General features: G+C 47.4%; 1 pseudogene; it reads left to right on the top strand.

The window, feature by feature from the left end:
• The first annotated feature begins 330 nt into the window (after positions 1–330).
• LOC140454399 (beta-1,3-galactosyl-O-glycosyl-glycoprotein beta-1,6-N-acetylglucosaminyltransferase 3-like) lies at positions 331–16,401 on the top strand (annotated as a pseudogene).
• The last annotated feature ends 1,423 nt before the right edge of the window (positions 16,402–17,824 follow it).

Genomic DNA, 17,824 nt, shown 5'->3' with positions numbered 1-17,824 from the left:
GATTACAAAGGGAGAGGAGTTATAGAGGGAAAGGGATTACAAAGGGCTAACGGAGAGAGGGAGAGGTGTTAAAGTGGGAGAGGAATTCCAGAGGAAGAGCAGTTCCAGGGAGAGAGGGAGTGAAAGTCGGAGTCATTCGTTGAATCTTGGGGAAAAGGAAAGACAAGAGTCTAACAAGGAGAGGGGACTGGCTGGTGGCGACCTCTCCAGCAAATTGCAGTCACTCCTTCCCCACAGCCTTGTGGAGGCAGTGCTGCCCAGCACAGAGAGCATCCATTCTGCATTTGCCTATCGCCTGAAGGCTAGGGACACTGCCCTCTGGAAAGTGCCATGCCCAAGCTGAGCCAGCGTTATGCCCACTGGTCGTGCCTCAGATCAGCGCTGTGTGTGCTCAGTGTGGTCTTGTTGTGCCAATGGCTGCTGCTCCAGAGAGGAGGGGGCCGGCTGACCCTCAGGCTGGTGAAACCAGGCGCCAGTCCAATGCAGGAACCCCTCCTCCTGGTCGAGGAGAACTCCACCTGCTGGCAGATCATCCAGGGGGACAGGCAGGAGGTGGAAAGAGCCCTCCTCAACTCCATTACTGTCTCCCTCAAGCACCAAGCCATCACTGAGGGAGATTATCTGAACATGACCCGAAATTGCAGATCGTTTGTGAGAGCCCGCAAGTATATCACTGTCCCCCTGAGCCCTGAGGAGGAAGACTTCCCCTTGGCTTACTCCATGGTCATCCACCAGAGCATTGAGATGTTCGAGAGGCTTCTACGGAGCATTTACACCCCACAGAATGTCTACTGTATCCACGTGGACCGCAAATCCCCGAGTCAATTTCATGCGGCCGTTCGGGCCATCGCGTCGTGTATCCACAATGTCTTTGTCGCAGCCAAGCTGGAGTGGGTCACCTATGCTGGCTGGAGCAGAGTTCAGGCAGATCTCAACTGCATGAAGGAGCTGCTGGAGAGCCCTGTCCCCTGGAGGTACTTCATCGACGTGTGTGGCCAAGACTTCCCCCTGAAGACCAACCGGGAGATAGTCCGCAGCCTCAGAGCTCTGAACGGCTTCAACATGATTGAGTCAGATCCTGCACCAGGGTTCAAAAAGGTAACCGCCTTCCTGTCTGTTGGGCCTCTCTCCATCCAAGTGTTTTCCATCCTCCCTCCCTCTCTCTCCCCCCTCCAGTTCTTCACTCCTGCCTGTTACAAAGGGGTTACGGAAGGGTAACCCCTTTGTAACCCCTCTCCCTCTATAACCCCTCTCCCTTTTGAAATCCCTCTCCTCCACTAACTTATCCCTCTCCGTCAGTAACTCCTCTCTCTCCCTCTGTAACAAAGAGAGACAGGGTTGTTAGAACAGTTCAATTGCATGGAGGGAGGTTCAGAATGTACAAAGGAATATAGGAGGAGTTGGAGAGTTGAGCTGCAAACAGAATAGAAGGGCAATTGACGTTTCAGGTCGGAAACTTGCATCAGAACCCGGGGCGAGGAAGGGGCTGCAGAATGGGGGTGTGGGGCTGGGGAAAGGTAGGTGGGATGGCGATTGGTGGATGCAGGGAGAAGGTGGCTTTGATTGGACAGTGGGTAGGGTGGAGCAGATGGGTGGAAGCGAACATGGTCAGGTGAAAGGGATGGGGTAGAAAGAGGAGGCTGAGCCTGGGATAAGGAGGGATATAGACTGATTACAAGAGTATACAGGAATGTAGGTAGGTTAAGAGTGTAGGAGAAAGTGAGGACTACAGATACTGGAGATCAGAGTCAAGAGTGTGGCACTGGAAAAGCACAGCGGGTCAGGCAGCATCTGAAGAATCAATGTTTCGGACATAAGCCCTTCATCAGGAATGAGGTTTGTGGACCAGGGGGCCGAGAGATAAGTGGGATGGGTGTGGGGCTGGGGGTGGTAGGTAGCTGGAAATGTGATAGATGAAGGTATCGGTGGGGTGGGGGGTGGGGTGGGGGGGGTTGTGGAAGGTCAAGTGGACAGGTGGGAAGGAAGATGGCCCAGTCAGGAGGGTGGTGCTAAGTTGGAGGCTTGGGACTGTGATAAGGTGGGGTGGGGAAATGATGAAACTAGTGAAATCAACATTGCAACCAGACGGATCAGGGTTCCAAGGTGGAATATCCAGGCATCAGGACCTGCATTCCCTTGGTGGGAGGGGGAGTTAGTGTTCCGCCACGGGGTGGTGGGGTTGGTTGGTGTGGGTGTCCCAGAGATGTTCTCTGAAACAATCCGCATGTAAGAGTTCTGTCTCCCCGATGTAGAGGACACCACATTGGGTGCAATGATGCAGTAGATGACATTGGTGGAGGTACAAGTATATTTGTCAGATGTGGAAGGGTCCTTTGGAGCCTTGGACGGAGGTGAGGGGGGGAGGTGTGGGTGCAGGTTTTGCACTTTTCAGAGGCCAGGGAAGGTGGGTTGTTGAGGGGTGTGGATCTGACAAGGGAGTTGCAGAGGGAATCGTCTCTGAAATGCAGATGGACTGCAGAGGGAAATATGTCCCTAATGGTGCAGTCTGTTTGTAAGTGGCAGAAGTGGTGGAGGATAATTCAATGTATCCGGATGTTGGTGGGGTAGAAGGTGAGGACCAAGGGGTTCTGTCCCTGTTGCGTTGGGATGGGTGTGGTTCAAGGGTGAAGGTACAGAAAATGGAGCAGATGCACTGGAGGGCATTGTCAACCATGTGGGAGAGGAAATTGTAGTTTTTGGAGGTAGGACACCATCTGGGATGTTCTGTGGTGGAATTGGTCCTCCTGGGAACAGATGCAGCAGAGGCAGAGAAATTGGGAATAAGGGATAGTGTTTTTACAGGGGTAGGGTGGGAGGAGGTGTATTCCAGGTAGCTGTGGGAGTTGGTGGGTTCGTCGTAGATGTCCGCGGTTAGTCGGTTGCCAGAGATGGAGATGGAGAGGTCCAGGAAGGGGAAGGAGGTGGCTCAGTGGTAAGCACTGCTGCCTCACAGCACCAGGGTCCCAGGTTCAATTCCAGCCTTGGATGACTGTCTGTGTGGAGTTTGCACATTCTCCCCGTGTCTGCGTGGGTTTCCTCCGAGTGCTCCGGTTTCCTCCCACAGTCCAAAGATGTGCAGGTCAGGTGAATTGGCCATGCTAAATTGCCCATAGTGTTAGGTACAATAGTCAGAGGGAAATAGGTCTGGGTGGGTTACTCTTCGGAGGGTCAGTGTAGACTTGTTGGGCCGAAGGGCCTGTTTCTACACTGTAGGTAATCTAATCTAAAGGTGTCCAAGATTGTCCGGGTGAATTTGAGGTCAGGTTGGAAGGTGATGGTAGAATTAGAATTAATGAACTTTTCAACCACCTCATGCAAATACGAGGTAGTGCCAATCCAGTCATCAATGTAGTGGAGGAAAAGGTGGGGAATGGTGCTGATGGATGAAGAGGCAGGCATAGTTGGGGCCTATGTGGGTGCTTATGGCAACCCCTGAAGAGATAAGAGTGAACAAAAAAGAATGTAAGTTTGGTTCAGAGCATGTAAAGGATTATTCTTAGGTTGATAGTGAAATAGTCTCACAAACTTGATTGAGTTTTTTGAAGTAATAAAGAGGATTGATGAGGGCAGAGCGGTAAATGTGATCTACATGGATTTCAGTGAGGTATTCAAAAAGGTTCCCCATGGGAGACTGATTAGCAAGGTTGGATCTCATGGAATATAGGGAGAACTAGCCTTTTGGATACAGAACTGGCTCAAAAGGTAGAAGACAGAGGGTGGTGATGGAGGATTGTTTTTCAGACTGGAGACCTGTGACCAGTGGAGTGCCATAAGAATCGGTGCTGGGCCCTCTACTTTTTGTCATTTACATAAATGATTTGGATGCGAGCGTAAGAGGTACAGTTAGTAAGTTTGCAGTTGACACCAAAATTGAAGGTGTAGTGGACAGCAAAGAGGGTTACCTCAGATTACAACAGGATCTGGACCAGATGGGCCAATGGGCTGAGAAGTGGCAGATGGAGTTTAATTCAGATAAATGCGAGGTGCTGCATTTTGGGAAAGCAAATCTTAGCAGGACTTCTACACTTAATGGTAAGGTCCTTGGGAGTGTTGCTGAACAGAGACCTTGGAGTGCAGGTTCATAGCTCCTTGAAAGCAGAGTCACAGGTAGATAGGTTAGTGAAGGCAATGTTTGGTATACGCTCCTTTATTGATCAGAATATGGAGTACAGGAGTTGGGAGGTCATGTTGCGGCTGTACAGGACATTGGTAAGGCCACTGTTGTAATATTGCGTGCAATTGTGGTCTCTTTCCTATTGGAAAGATGTTGTGAAACTTGAAAGGATTCCAAAATGATTTACAAGGATGTTGCCAGGGTTGGAGGATTTGAGCTATAGGGAGAGGTGGAACAGGCTGAGGTGGTTTTCCCTGGAATGTTGGAGGCTGAGGGGTAACCTTATAGACGTTTACAAAATTATGAGGGGCATGGATAGGATAAATAGACAAAGTCTTTTCCTTGGGGTCGGGGAGTACAGAACTAGAGGACATAGGTTTCGGGTGAGAGGGAAAAGATATAAAAGAGACCTGAGGGGCAACATTTTCATGGAGAGTGTGGTACGCGTTTGGAATGAGCTGCCAGAGGATGTGGTGGAGGCTGGTACAATTGCAACATTTAAGAGGCATTTGGATGGGTATATGAAGAGGAAGGGTTTGGAGGGATATGGGCCGGGTGCTGGCAGGTCAGGATATCTGGTCAGACCGAAGGATCTGTTTCCATGCTGTACATCTCTATGACTGTTAGTGTGTACTGCAGATGCATGAGATGACAGTCAAGGTTAGAACAGTGTTGGAAGAGCATAGCAGGTCAGGCAGCATCCGAGGAGCAGGAAACCCTGACATCAAGAATAACTTCCCAGAGACCATTGTCCAGTCACCAACTCACCATTTTGTTTACACATGGAGTCCTTGACACGGATCCAGCTTCCTCAGAGCCAGCTCAGAGTGAACAGAACATCTGATCGTCTTGTTTATTATTTTTCAGAAGCAGCCTCAGGAGTAGCAGTCGAAGTCGTCCCCAGGTGTAGGTAGGCCCAGGCAGCAGCAGCAGGGGTGCAGGCGAGGTCCAGGCTTCAGTAGCAAGAGCAGGCCCAGACTATAGCAGCAGTGGTGGTAGTAGCTGCCTGTGCAGCTGAGCACAGCTTCAAATTAACAGAAATAAGCAGAAAGAAACCTAGAAAACAATCACAACAAACCATGAAAAAAAATTAAAAATAAACTCCTCCTCAGTAGGAAGACACCAACAGCAGCACATAAGACACACTGAGGCTGTTTTGAAGTCAGTCTCCTCAAGAGGATTGAAGAGTCCTTCATATGCTGATCCAGCTCCCCTCGAGCCAGCTCTCAGTGAGCAGATCCCTTGTCATGCCTGTTTATTTTTCTTCCACTTCCACCCGACAGCAGTCATGCTTATTTTTCCCTCGTACCCATGTCAAGTGTGTAGGTGTTTTTCACTGCATCTGACAAGTGTGTGAATCTTAATTTATGTGGGAAATAGAACTCACTCACTTCAATAATTTCAGTCCAAGACAAGATCTGCTGCAGCAGTATCATCTGATATACTCTTGCAAGAGTGATGTCTACAAGGTAGGCACACAGTACAAAACCTTGATACAATTCATTTCCCTTTCCCTCCTCCCACTACTCTAAACCCAGTGCCCATTCCTCTTGTTTATCTCTTGCCTTATCTGGCCTTGTGCGTAACAGTACAGGTTTTGCTTGGCCATTTCACCACATCCCTCTGTAGTCTACTGTTAGCGTATATCTTCCTTCAGTGCCATCTGCTTCCTTGCTTGCTAAAGCAACATTTCCTCTCATTCTTCATCCACACTGAGCCTTATGACCTCTTGATTGTGGTTTTTGTTTTTGCAGAAGCGGGAAACAGATGCTTATAACTGTTTGTACAAGTATATCCAGCTTAACCTACAATCCCCTTCCTCTTTCATGATTCAGCTTTGTGATTTTCGCAGACAACATTTATAATTGCTCCTCACAATTTATATTCCATCACCAGGAAGAAAGGAAACAGACAGTCCTGTTTATTTCTATTTTATTAAACAATTCACAGTTTATACAAACAATTACATTTATAGCTGTATACAGAGAAACAGCAATTTTACAAGGGAGGGGAATGACAAAGCCAAGCCCCAAACCCTGACATTCAACCGGTTTTCAGGGAAATGAAGACAAACCTCAAACCCCAGTTTCAATCATTACAAACAGTAACAATGACATTCATACATATAAGACAGTCCACTTGTGTAAGAAACAGTGCATACAATACAGACCCCCAAAAAACCAGCAAGTCTTCCCACCCCACCCACCCCAATCCCTCCCACCTTCCGGCCGCTCTAAGGCAGCCCGCCCCTATATACCTTCCGGCTCTCGATCTGCCATGACACACCTTTCGACCACCTCTAGGACAGCCTGCCCCGTTACCCGCCCGGGGCGGCAGCGCTGAGGACTGCTTTTGGCTCTCTGTCTGCCCCTACTTACCACTGGGCTCTCATCACCCCAATGCACCGTCCGGCCAGTGGACTACCCCGACACACCTTCCATCACCTCTAGGACAGCCCGTCCCCTTCCCTGGGACGACAGCGTGCAGGGTAGCCCACAAGCCTTCCGGATCTCAGCCTGTCCCTATGCGCCTTCTGGCTCTTGGCTGCTCTGAGACATCTTCCGACCACCTGGAGGACAGCCCATCCAGATTACCCCTTCTCAGGACGACTGCGCTCAGAATGGCCTCCCCATCTACTGGCTCTCGGGGCAACTGGCATCAGGGTGGCCTACCCACCCTCTGGTTCTCGGGGTGACAGCTTTCAGGACGACCCATGAACGTCCCAGCTCACAGTAAGGCCTGCCAGACCCAGGGACACACAAGACAGTGCAGGTGATAAGCCCAACAAGAAACACAATAGAGTTAATTGTGAAAAAACTGAGTCCTTTCTGGTACACAGAGACTAAATATAGAGTCTTCAAAAAAATAGAGTTCTCAGGAACAGAGTCCACTCCAGTTTACAACATGTGTTGTCAGAAATAGAGTCCACTGCTAAAAACAGAGTCTACAACCAAGGGCAGAGTCCACTCCCAAAGGCAGCAAATGCACACCCCACAGCACACAGGTGTTCAGTCTCCATGGAGTCCTGGCACATCCTTGGAGAGCCAGGCCCACTCACAGGAACACAGTACATTGTAAAGGTGGTTAACTCACAGGGGTTTTGATCGACTCCTGAAGGGAAGGTCTTCTCCCAAACTCCAGGATCCAGCAAGTGCTCACCTTCCAGCACGCACACATGTGTTCAATCTTCAGAAGCCCAGGCTCAGGGCTGGGCCTCCCCATAGGAACAGGTCCTCTGGTAAAATGTATGTCTTCCACAAGGGTTCAGTCCAAACAATGAGGACACATACAAAAAACAAAGAAAACTGGAGTACAAGGACTAAGCCCTACCACAAAATTAACATTATCCTTTTCTCAAAAGTGAAGAAAAGAGTAACACACGGACTATAACCAGTCAGTGAAACAACAGTCCCCTAATGAGAACTGAGTTACACCTGAAACACAGTATGTGCATCAGGAGTTTAACAATCAGTCCTCCCTAAAGGAATGCCAGTTAACAAACTGGCTAAATAATTCAGCCAGTTCAGTAATCAGGTTTCCCCCATACAAAAACCAAGCAGAAACCAACAGTAACACACTGACTGTGACCCAGCCAGCACAGAGTCAGTCCCCGAAATCAAGAAGACCTCTGAATCTCCTGTTTATAAATTTTATTAAACAGTTACAAAACAATTTACAAAAACAGTTAACATTTACAACTGTATACAAGAGATAGAAATTTTACAAGGGAGAGGAGCATTCCCCTATTTATTTTATTAAACAAGTACAAAAAAGAGGTTACTGCACAACAGTTAACATTTACAGCTGCATACATCAGCAAATTTACAAGGGAGAGGAGCAGCAAAGCTAGGCCCCAAACCTTACCGTTCAACCAGTTTACATGGAATTGAGGACAAACCACAAATCCCAGTTTCAAATATGAAAAGACAGCAACAATGACATTTATGCATAAGACAATCCTGTTACGTTAAAAAGTGCAGATAATACAGACCCAGCAAGCCCCCATCCCTCCCAACTTCCGACCACTGTCAGGCAGCCTGCACCTACACACCTTCCGGCTCTTGGTCCACCCTGACACACCTTTTGACCACCTCTAGGACTGCCCGCCCCAGTACCCACCTGGGGTGACAGCGCTGAGGACGGCTACCCACCTTCTAGCTCTTGGTCTGCCCCTACGTACCATTGGGCTCTCACCCACCCCGATGGGCCATCTGGCCAGTGGGCTATCCTGGCACACCTTTCGGCCACCTCTAGGACAGCCCCCCCCCCCCCCCCTTCCCTTGGACGACAGCGTGCAGGGCAGCCCACAAGCCCTCTGGATCTCAGCCCGCCCCTACGCGCTTTCTGGCTCTCGGCTGCTCTGACACAGCTTTCGACCACCTCTAGGACAGCCCGTCCCGATTACCCCTTTTCGGGGCAATAGTGCTCAGAACGGTCTACCCACCATCTAGCTCTCGGGGAGACTGTCATCAGGGTGGCCTACCCACCCTCCGGCTTTCGGGACAGCCTACCAACCTTCAGGTTTGCAGGATGGCCTACCCACCCTCCGGCTCTCAGGGTGACAGCTTTCAGGACGGCCCACGAGCCTCCCAGCTCACAGTAAGACCTACCAGACCCAGGGACATGCAAGACAGTGCAGGTGATAAGCCCAACAAACCATATGATAGTTAATTACCAACAAACAGAGTCCTTTCTCGTCCAGGTCCATTAGCACAGACATTTTTCTTCAAAATGTAGAGTCCGTTTCCAGGCCAGAGGGGTGGAGAGAGTGCCATACAAGGCCTTGATGAGACCACATCAGAATTAGACTGTACATTTTTCTCTCATTTAAAACATAAAATAATTACATTGACAGCAAGTTTCACCTGCCTTTTTCCCGGGGATGAAGGGTTTATCTTATGAAGGAAGGTTGAACAAATTGGCTTTTACACATTTAAGTTTGGAAATCTGAGAGATCGTTTTGAAATGTATAAGTTTCTCTGAGGGGACATGGTAAGGTGGTTGCTGGGACATTGCTTTCTCTTGTAAGTTTGACAAGGTGTTCTGTAGAATAAGATATCGTCAGAGTCCTACAGCACCAAAACATACCCTTTCGTCCAACTCATCCATGCCAACCAGGTATCCTAATTGGAACTCGTCCCCTTATCCTGTATTTGGTCCATATCCCTCTAAACCTGTCCTATTTATGTCGTCCGTTAAATCTTGTGGTTGTACCCACTACAACAATTCTTTTTGGCAACTTGCTCCGTATTTGCACCACCCTCAGGTCTCACCTTAAACCTATGCCCTCTGGGTTTGGACTCCCCCATCCTGGGGCTATTCACTTTTATTGATTTCCCCCACAATTTTATAAACTTCTATATGGTCACCCTTCACCCTCCAATACTCCAGTGAGAAAAGTCCTAGCCTATCTAGCCTCTCCTTATAACTGCAGTCCTGGTAACATCTTTGTAAATCTATTCTGCATCCTTTGCAGTTTAACAACACCCTTCTAACAGCAGGGCGATCACAAATTTATCCAATACTCCAAAAGTGGCCTCACCAATGCCTTGCAGAATTATTTTCCCCTGAGAGGGCTGTTGCACTGTGTAAATCTCTTCTGTACGAAGTTGTGAAGGCTGAGTTGATGAAGTTATGAAAGGGTGAGCAAGGTGACCTTTTTTTAAAAAAAAGATAAGGACCCGGGGCAAACGATAGAAATGTGGAATTGAAATTGCAACCAGAAGAGCAGTGATCTTCTTGAATGGTGGAGCAGACTTGAAGGGACGAATGGCTGACTTATGCTATGATATTGGTGGAGACAGGTTATGCCTTAGTTCAAATAAAGAGTAAGGAGTTTTCTGACCACTCAGCTAAGGGATTTGGTGTCCCTCCTGATAACATGAACCTTGAAGTTAATCTTCCTCTGCGCCAGTCACAGAATTAAAGAATTCTTGCGGAAGGATGTCATTCAGTCCATCGTGTCTGTAATTATTCCACATCTAGTACCAATCTCCTGCATTTCCACATTCAGCTCTGGCAACATCTTGTAAATCTTTTCTGAACCTTTTCAAGTTTCACAACATCCTTCCTATAGCAGGGAGACCAGAATTTCATGCTGTCTTCCAGAAATTGCCAAACCAATGTCCTGTTCAGCCACAGCATGACCTCCCAACTCCTACACACAACGCGCTGACCAATAATGGCAAGTGTAGCAATCGACTTCTTCACTACCCTGTCTATCTGCGTCTCCTTTTTCAAGAAACTATGAATCTGCATTCCATGATCCCTTGTTTCATCATCACTCCCTAGACTTTACCATGAAGTATATTATTCCTGCCCTGATTTGCCTTTCCAAAATGGAGCACCTCACATTTAATCGACATTAAACTCCATCTGGCACTCCTCGGCCTATTATCCCATCTGATCAAGATCCCGTTGTACTCTGAGGTTGACTTGAAATATTACTCTGGATGTAGGTTTGCTCGTTAAGCTGGAAGGTTCATTTTGAGATGTTTTGTCACCATACTAGGCAATATCTTCAGCGAACCTTCCAACTCAGCGAGCAAACCTACATCTAGAACCTCAACCTGAACTATAAACCTTCTCAAACCTTGCTAATATATTACTGTCATGTATAATCGAGTTACAGTAAAAAATGTTGTCTTATGTGCTTTACAGTCAGATATTGATCGGTTAAGTTGGCAAAAATGTTGGCAAATGGAGTGCAATGTGGGAAAATGTGAAGTTGTTCATTTGGAAGGGAAATCAAAAGAATAGAATATTATTTAAATGGAGAAAGCTTCAGAAAGCTGCAACACAAAGGGACTCAGGGGAACTAGTGAATGAAACGTGGAAAGCTTGCACATGAGGGCAGCAGGTAATTGGGAAGACTAATGGAATGTTGGACAAAAACAGAAATTTCTGGAGAGACTCAGCAGGTCGGGTAGCATTCATGGAGAGAAAACAGAGTCAATGTTTCGAGTCTGGTGACCTTTCTTTAGAACTGAAGTGGAATGTTTGCCCTTATTTGAAGGGGGGTTGGAGTATAAAAGTCAGGAAGTCTTACTGCAACTGTGCAAGGTGCTTGTGAGAGCACATCCGGAGTACTGTGAGCACTTCTGGTCACCATATTTAAGAAAACATGTTGTTTCATTGGAGGAAGTTAAGAGAATGTTCAGTGGGATGGCCCCATTATGGAGGGATTGTCTTAAAAACAAAAGGCTAAACAGGATTCTACTCACTGGAGTTTAGAAGAATGAGAGGTGACCCCATTGAAATGGACAGGATTAAGGGGCTTGACTGGGTAAATGTTGAAAGGATGGTTCTCCTCATGGGAGAGTCCAGGTCCGGGGGGGGGAGGGGGGGGGGGTTATTGTCTCAGAATAAAGGGGCACCAGTTTAACATTGAGATGAGGTGGAATTTCCTCTCTGAGAAGGTTGTGAATCTTTGGAATTCCTAGCCACAGAGAGCTGTCCTTGTATATATTTAAGGCTCAGATTCTTGCTCAGTTGAGGAATTAAGCGTTACTGGGATACGGCAAGAACATGGACTTGAGGAATGTTGAATCAGCCATGATCCTCGTGAAGCTGGCTTGAGGGACCAAATGGCCGACTCCTATCCTGCCTTGTTAATGGTCTTACATTTACTGATGAAACTGTTCAAAGATGTTATCGCACAACTCTGGAGCAGAAGCGACTTGAACCTGGGTCTCCGAGGCTCACACTGCATGGATCCTAGTTTACTTTGTATCATGCATTTGACATTCATGCTGGTAGTTATGGCAGCAATTCGCACCAAACTGCCTTAGATCAAATTAATGAAGCGAAGTCAGTGCAGGTTTTCAAAAGGTAAGTCTCCAACCTCGCATCATGCATTGATGAAGTAGCTGAGAATTTGAATGCAGAGAATATTGTCTGAACTGGATTCAATGAAGTGTTTCACTAGGCACTAGATAAAAATGGCTGGACAACAAAATTGACAACACAAGCCCTGATTCATGGATCTTGTTTTGGACGAGAGGTTGGTAGGTTGGTAGGTGGGAATGATCCACACAGCTGGGACATATAAACATCAAGACCCGGAGCAGGAGAAGATGATTTGGCCCTCAATGAGGCCCACCATACTATATGATCATGGCTAATTCTCTATCTCAATGCCATACTACCGCTTTCTCCCCATGCCTTTGATGCTTTTGAAAACTAAATATTTGTTAATCGCATTCTTGGATATATTCAATGACTCAAACTCCACAGCTTTCTGTGGTACAGAATTCCATAACTTCACTATCCTGTAAGTTAAATGTTTCCGTATCTCAGCCTTAAATAGACGACTGCTTTTATTCAATATGTCAGTGATATCAATCTTGGAGTATGTGGCAGAATGCCCATATTCGGGGCAATGATAAACCTGGAGGATTGGCAAATGGTGAGGATGATGTGAATTGTCCAGAGTCACCACAATGAACAGACAGCATCCAGTCAGTGGTGAATACAGAAGAGTGTAAGGTGCTATGTTTTGGGAGAAGGATGTGGAGAGGTAATAGAAATGTAATGGCACAATCGTAAAGAGTGCGCAGGATTAGAGGGATCTGGCAATAAACATTCATCAACATTAGAAGATGGGGGAGGCCATAAGAGGGTAGAAAAGCAGAAGGCTTCATAAATAGAGGCATTGATGCCAATAAATGGTTGAGTTATGCTGCATGTCGAATTGGTTTAGCCCCAGTTGGATTGTTGTGGTCATTTCCGTTGACTATAAAACGATGTGAGGGCCCTCAGGACAGGGAGGAGATTTCGCAGAATGGTGCCAGGGTTTAAGTTGGATGGCACAGTTGGAAAGGTCAACGATGCTCCCATTGGAACAAAGGAGATTGGGGTGAGGTTTATTCAATGGGTACAGGATGAGCACTCGGTAATGAAGACAAGGAAATATACTTCACTGTTCACCGATTGTCCAAGTGCAATGGAATTCAGATGTAAGTTTTTGGGTTAGAGGCATGGTGGGGAGATCTGAGGAATTGAAACGTAAATGAAGCCTAAACTACATTTGTATGAGATGATGGCAAGTTCCGATGTAAGTTGGAAAAAAAAATCTGCTCCCATACATACAAGGAACAAGAGTAGGCCATTGGCCCTTTTGATCCTGTTCCACCATCCACATTCCTGCATACCATCTATCCTCCCCTTGGTAACCAAGGATCCATGTCTCCCATGCATGATGCCACAAGGACCGAGGATAAAAGATATCTTTTGACACAATGTAAATAAAGTGTCTTGTGTCTTGCGAAAGGGGTGGCACGGTGGCTCAGTGGTTAGCACTGTTGCCTCACAGCGCCAAAGACCTGGGTTCAATTCCAGCCTTGGGCGACTGTCTGTGTGGAGTTTGCACATTCTCCCCATGTCTGCTTGGGTTTCCTCCAGGTGCTCTGGTTTCCTGCCACAATCCACAAAGATGTGCAGGCCAGGTAGATTTGTCGTGCTAAATTGCCCGTAGTGTTCGGGTACATTAGTCAAGGGTAAATATTGGGTAGGATAATGGGTGTGGATGGGTTGCTCTTCAGAGGATTGGTGTGAACTTGTTGGGCCAAATGGCCTGTTTCCATACTGTAGAGAATCTAATGTGTGGTGTCCTTCACTCTGAGGGAGGAGCTTTGGATTCAAGTCCTACTCCAGGAGCTGATGGCCATAGGAAGGTGTCTTCATTGCTTTTGTGAGACACTCAAGGATATGGGCCAAGTGCTGCAAAATGGGATGAGAATAGTTCGAAGCTGGTCTTTTTGACCAGTGCAGACACGATGGGCTGAAGGGCAACTTATTATTTTGGTGCTCTAAACCTCAATAACCAGAGAGTATGGAGTTACAGCATCATACAGTATGGAACAGACCCTTCAGTTCAACCTGTCTGCGCTGACCAGTCATCCCAATCTGACCTAGTCCTATTTGCCAGCCTTTGGCACATATCTCTCTAACCTATTCCTATTCATGTCCACATCTAGATGTCTTTTAAATATTGTCATTGTACCAGCCGCATCCACCACCTCTTGGTAGCTCATTCCAAGTACACATCACCCACTGCATGAAAAAGTAACCCCTCAGGTCTTTCCCCTCTCAACTTAAACCTATGCTTCTAGTTTTGGACTCCCCCACCCTTGGGAAAAGACCTTTGGCTATACAGCCGACCTGGAAGGAATCAAAATGGGGCAAGAACAGAAAAGGAGGTCAGCTAAACAATTCTGAGCAGCAACAGAAAAGTGCAGCCAAGCACGTATGTAAGCGAGCTAGCTTACTGAAACTGGCTCCCGTTAAGTGAGAAGGCAGGAAGACCGAAACAACACTCAACAGGTGTTGTAGAAGTTTAAGGTCAATGATCTAATGCTAAACATCACGTACCTAGATCAGGATCTGATTGATCAGTTGTGTTGCTAAGGCTTGGAATCAAAATGTAATTCGTGAAAAGGGAATGCTGATTTGTCTGTAAAAGTGTGTTTGCAGCTTCCTGTTTCAGACTCTCCAGACAAGGGTGGGCTTTGACCCGGCTGGTTGAGTCTTCTTGCATGTATGTGATAAAGGAAGCTGTGTGAAGTGCACTATCATCCGGCTGATCATTTCAACATCGATCCATGCTCCTCCTGATTTTATGAACATCTGTAAGGATACCCCTCAGCGTCTGATCCTCCAGGGAAAATAGCCCCAGCCTATTCAACCTCTTACTGTAGCTCAAACACTCCAATCTCGGCAACATCCTGGTAAATCTTTTCTGCACCCTCTCAAGTTTAACAACATCCTTTCTTTCGAAGGGCGACCAGAATTGTATGCAGTATTTTAAAAGTGGCCTCACCAATGTCCTCTACAGACAATAGATTACACTTGGTAATGGCAAAGGCATATCAGAGATAGTCAAAGATATTCCTACTTATGGACAATAGGTGCAGGAGTAGGCCATTCAGCCCATCGAGCCAGTATCACCATTCATTATGATCATGGCTAATCATCCACAATCAGTTTCCTGTTCCTGCCTTATCCCCATAACCCTTGATTCCACTATCTTTCAGAGCTCTATCCATCTCTGTTACAGCTGCAACATTACATCCCAACTCCTATACTCAATGCCCTGACCAATGAAGGTAAAGGTATCAAACACCTACTTCACAACCCTGTCTATCTGCAATGCAACTTTCAAAGATCTATATCCCTGCACACCATGTCCTTCTCTCTAAGGCAAAAGCTCTGTGTTCATGTCCCACTCCAGGAGTTGATGACCACAGGAAAGTGTCTCCATTGCACTGGTGAGGCATGAAAGGCAATGTTCCCAGTGCTGGAAAATGAGACTGGAGTAGCAAGGAGCCTGTTTTGCCAGCGCAGACACGATGGGCTGAAGGATCTATTTTTCGGGTGCTCTCAATCTTTATGACCAGAGGGCACAGTTTGAAGTGTATTTTTGGAGCCAGATCCACTGGGAGAGTTTGAGGATGAGTTTTATGTTTGCTCAGCGAATGAGCATTGGGAGATGGTTTGGGAGGCAGGGATATGGGGAAATTGGCAGGTGACTGGCACTAGGCAATAGGAGTGAGAAAGGCCTGAGGGGCTGAATGGCCTTGTTCTCCACTGTAAGGTGAGTAACTGAGAGAAGGAGTGTGCATGGATCTTGCTGGAGCTGGGGGCGAGGAGAGTGCAGAGGAGTTGGGGAGGGAAAAAGCCATAGGTGAAGTTGAAAAGCTATCATTTCTGCTTTCTCATCTCTCTCACTCCCTCTTGCGCTTGCCTTTTAGAAACGTTGGCAATACCACCACGATACCCTCGACCAAGTCGTCTTGACGGCGCAACTCAAAGACCAGCCGAACATCAGCCCCTCCAACTTCGTGGGCAGCGCCTACTTCATGGCCTCCAGAGAGTTTGTCGGCCATGTGTTTGACAGTGCCGAGATCCAGGCCTTCCTCAAGTGGTCGGAGGACACCTACAGCCCAGACGAGCATGTGTGGGCTACCCTGCACAGAATGCCCAATGTACCAGGCTCCATCCCCTAAACCCAAGCAGCCACCAGGACACTTGGCCGGGCAGTAAAGTGGTCCTTTGAGGTTGGTGACGTTGCGAGGGGTGCCCTATACCCTCCCTGCACGGGAAGGTATCGCCACTTGGTTTGTGTATATGGGGTAGGAGATCTACATTGGGTGGTCCGTCAGAGATGTTTCTTTGCAAATAGGTTTGACCTCAACATGGACAACACGGCAGTACAGTGCATGGAGGAATATCTCCGAAACAGGACACTTGGTAAAACTGGGGCTGGGTTAGAGGTTGGGACAGAGTAAACCTCGGTGATGGTGGTAGGGGTGGTGGGTGAGACATCAGAAACACTGAGAGACTGGGCACTGTGAAACTGGGCACTGTGAGACTGTATAGTATAACACTGGCTGCTGTGGAGGCCAGGCACAGTGAGACTGCATGCTGTAACATGGCCACTGTAACACGAGACAGTGTGAGGCTGGGCACTATAGTGTTGGGCACTGTGGAGATTGGATACCTTAATACTATCCACTGTAACACTGGGCACTGTGAAACTTAGCACTGTAACATTAGTCACTGTAAGAGTCAAAATGTGTGGTGCTGGAAAAGCACGGCAGGTTAGGCAGCATCCGAGGAGCAGGAGAACCGATATTTCAGGTATAAGCCCTTCATCACAAATGTGGAGGAGTAAGGGGGTTGAGAGATAAATAGAGTGAGGGTGGGGCTTTTGGGGAAGGTAGCTGGGAAGGTGCTCAGTAAATCCAGCTGGGGGGGTAATTGTGATTGGTCGGTGGGGAAGGTCGAACATATAGTTAGGAAGGAAGATGGACAGGTCAAGAGGGGAGAGCCGACTTGGAGGGTTGGATCTGGGATGAGGTGGGGGGAGAGGAGAGATTTGGAAACTAGTGATGTCAATGTTGATGCCATGTGGTTGAGGGTCCCAAGGCAGAAGATGAGGTGTTCTTCCTCCAGTCGTCAGATAACTTAGATTTGGTGGTGCAGGAAGTGTCATTGTGGAGTGGGAGGGGGCGTTGAAGTGGTTGGCCACAGGTCGATGGGGTTACTTGTGCCCAGTCTCACAGAGACACATCCACCAATAATCTCAACACTGCACGTGTGGACACTGCATTACTGGAACACTTCACGAGTGGGCATTGCATTACTGGAGCACTGCACAAGTGGGCACTGCATTACTGAAACACTGTATTACTGGAACACTGCACGAGTGGACACTGCATTACTGGAACACTGCACGAGTGGGCATGCACAGCTGGACACTGCAAGACCAGTGTTGTGACCATCACTATTTTTTTATTTTTCTCATTTTGGTTTGGAACTGAGTCCAAATTGAGAATTGAACTTTGAACAGTGGCTAGTTCTTCTTTAAAAAAAAAACTGGAGAGCCAAAAGACTGATGTTTGCTGTTAGGATCTGGCCAGGAAAGATAATGCAGGTGAATTACTGCTCTCTGAACACAGCAGACGCTTCAGCACCGAGATGTAGTTCTGCTCAGGGACTGACAGCTGGATGGATATTGAATGGGTCAATCAGTAAGAGGAATGCTGTCAGGCAGGTAATCACAGAGAATGGTGAGAAAGAAAGCAAAAACCATGAGTGACCTCGCTCTGACTGGATTTTGGGCTTGGAGGAAGTGTTTCTTTGGAAGTTGCTGGACTGGTCTGATCTTCTTTTTGGTTTGACTTTGTCTAGTTATTTCCCCAGTTGTTA

The sequence above is a fragment of the Chiloscyllium punctatum genome, chromosome 29 (assembly GCF_047496795.1).
Source record: "Chiloscyllium punctatum isolate Juve2018m chromosome 29, sChiPun1.3, whole genome shotgun sequence".
In the NCBI taxonomy this organism is placed as follows: domain Eukaryota; kingdom Metazoa; phylum Chordata; class Chondrichthyes; order Orectolobiformes; family Hemiscylliidae; genus Chiloscyllium; species Chiloscyllium punctatum.
This window is presented reverse-complemented; position numbering and strand designations above follow the sequence as displayed.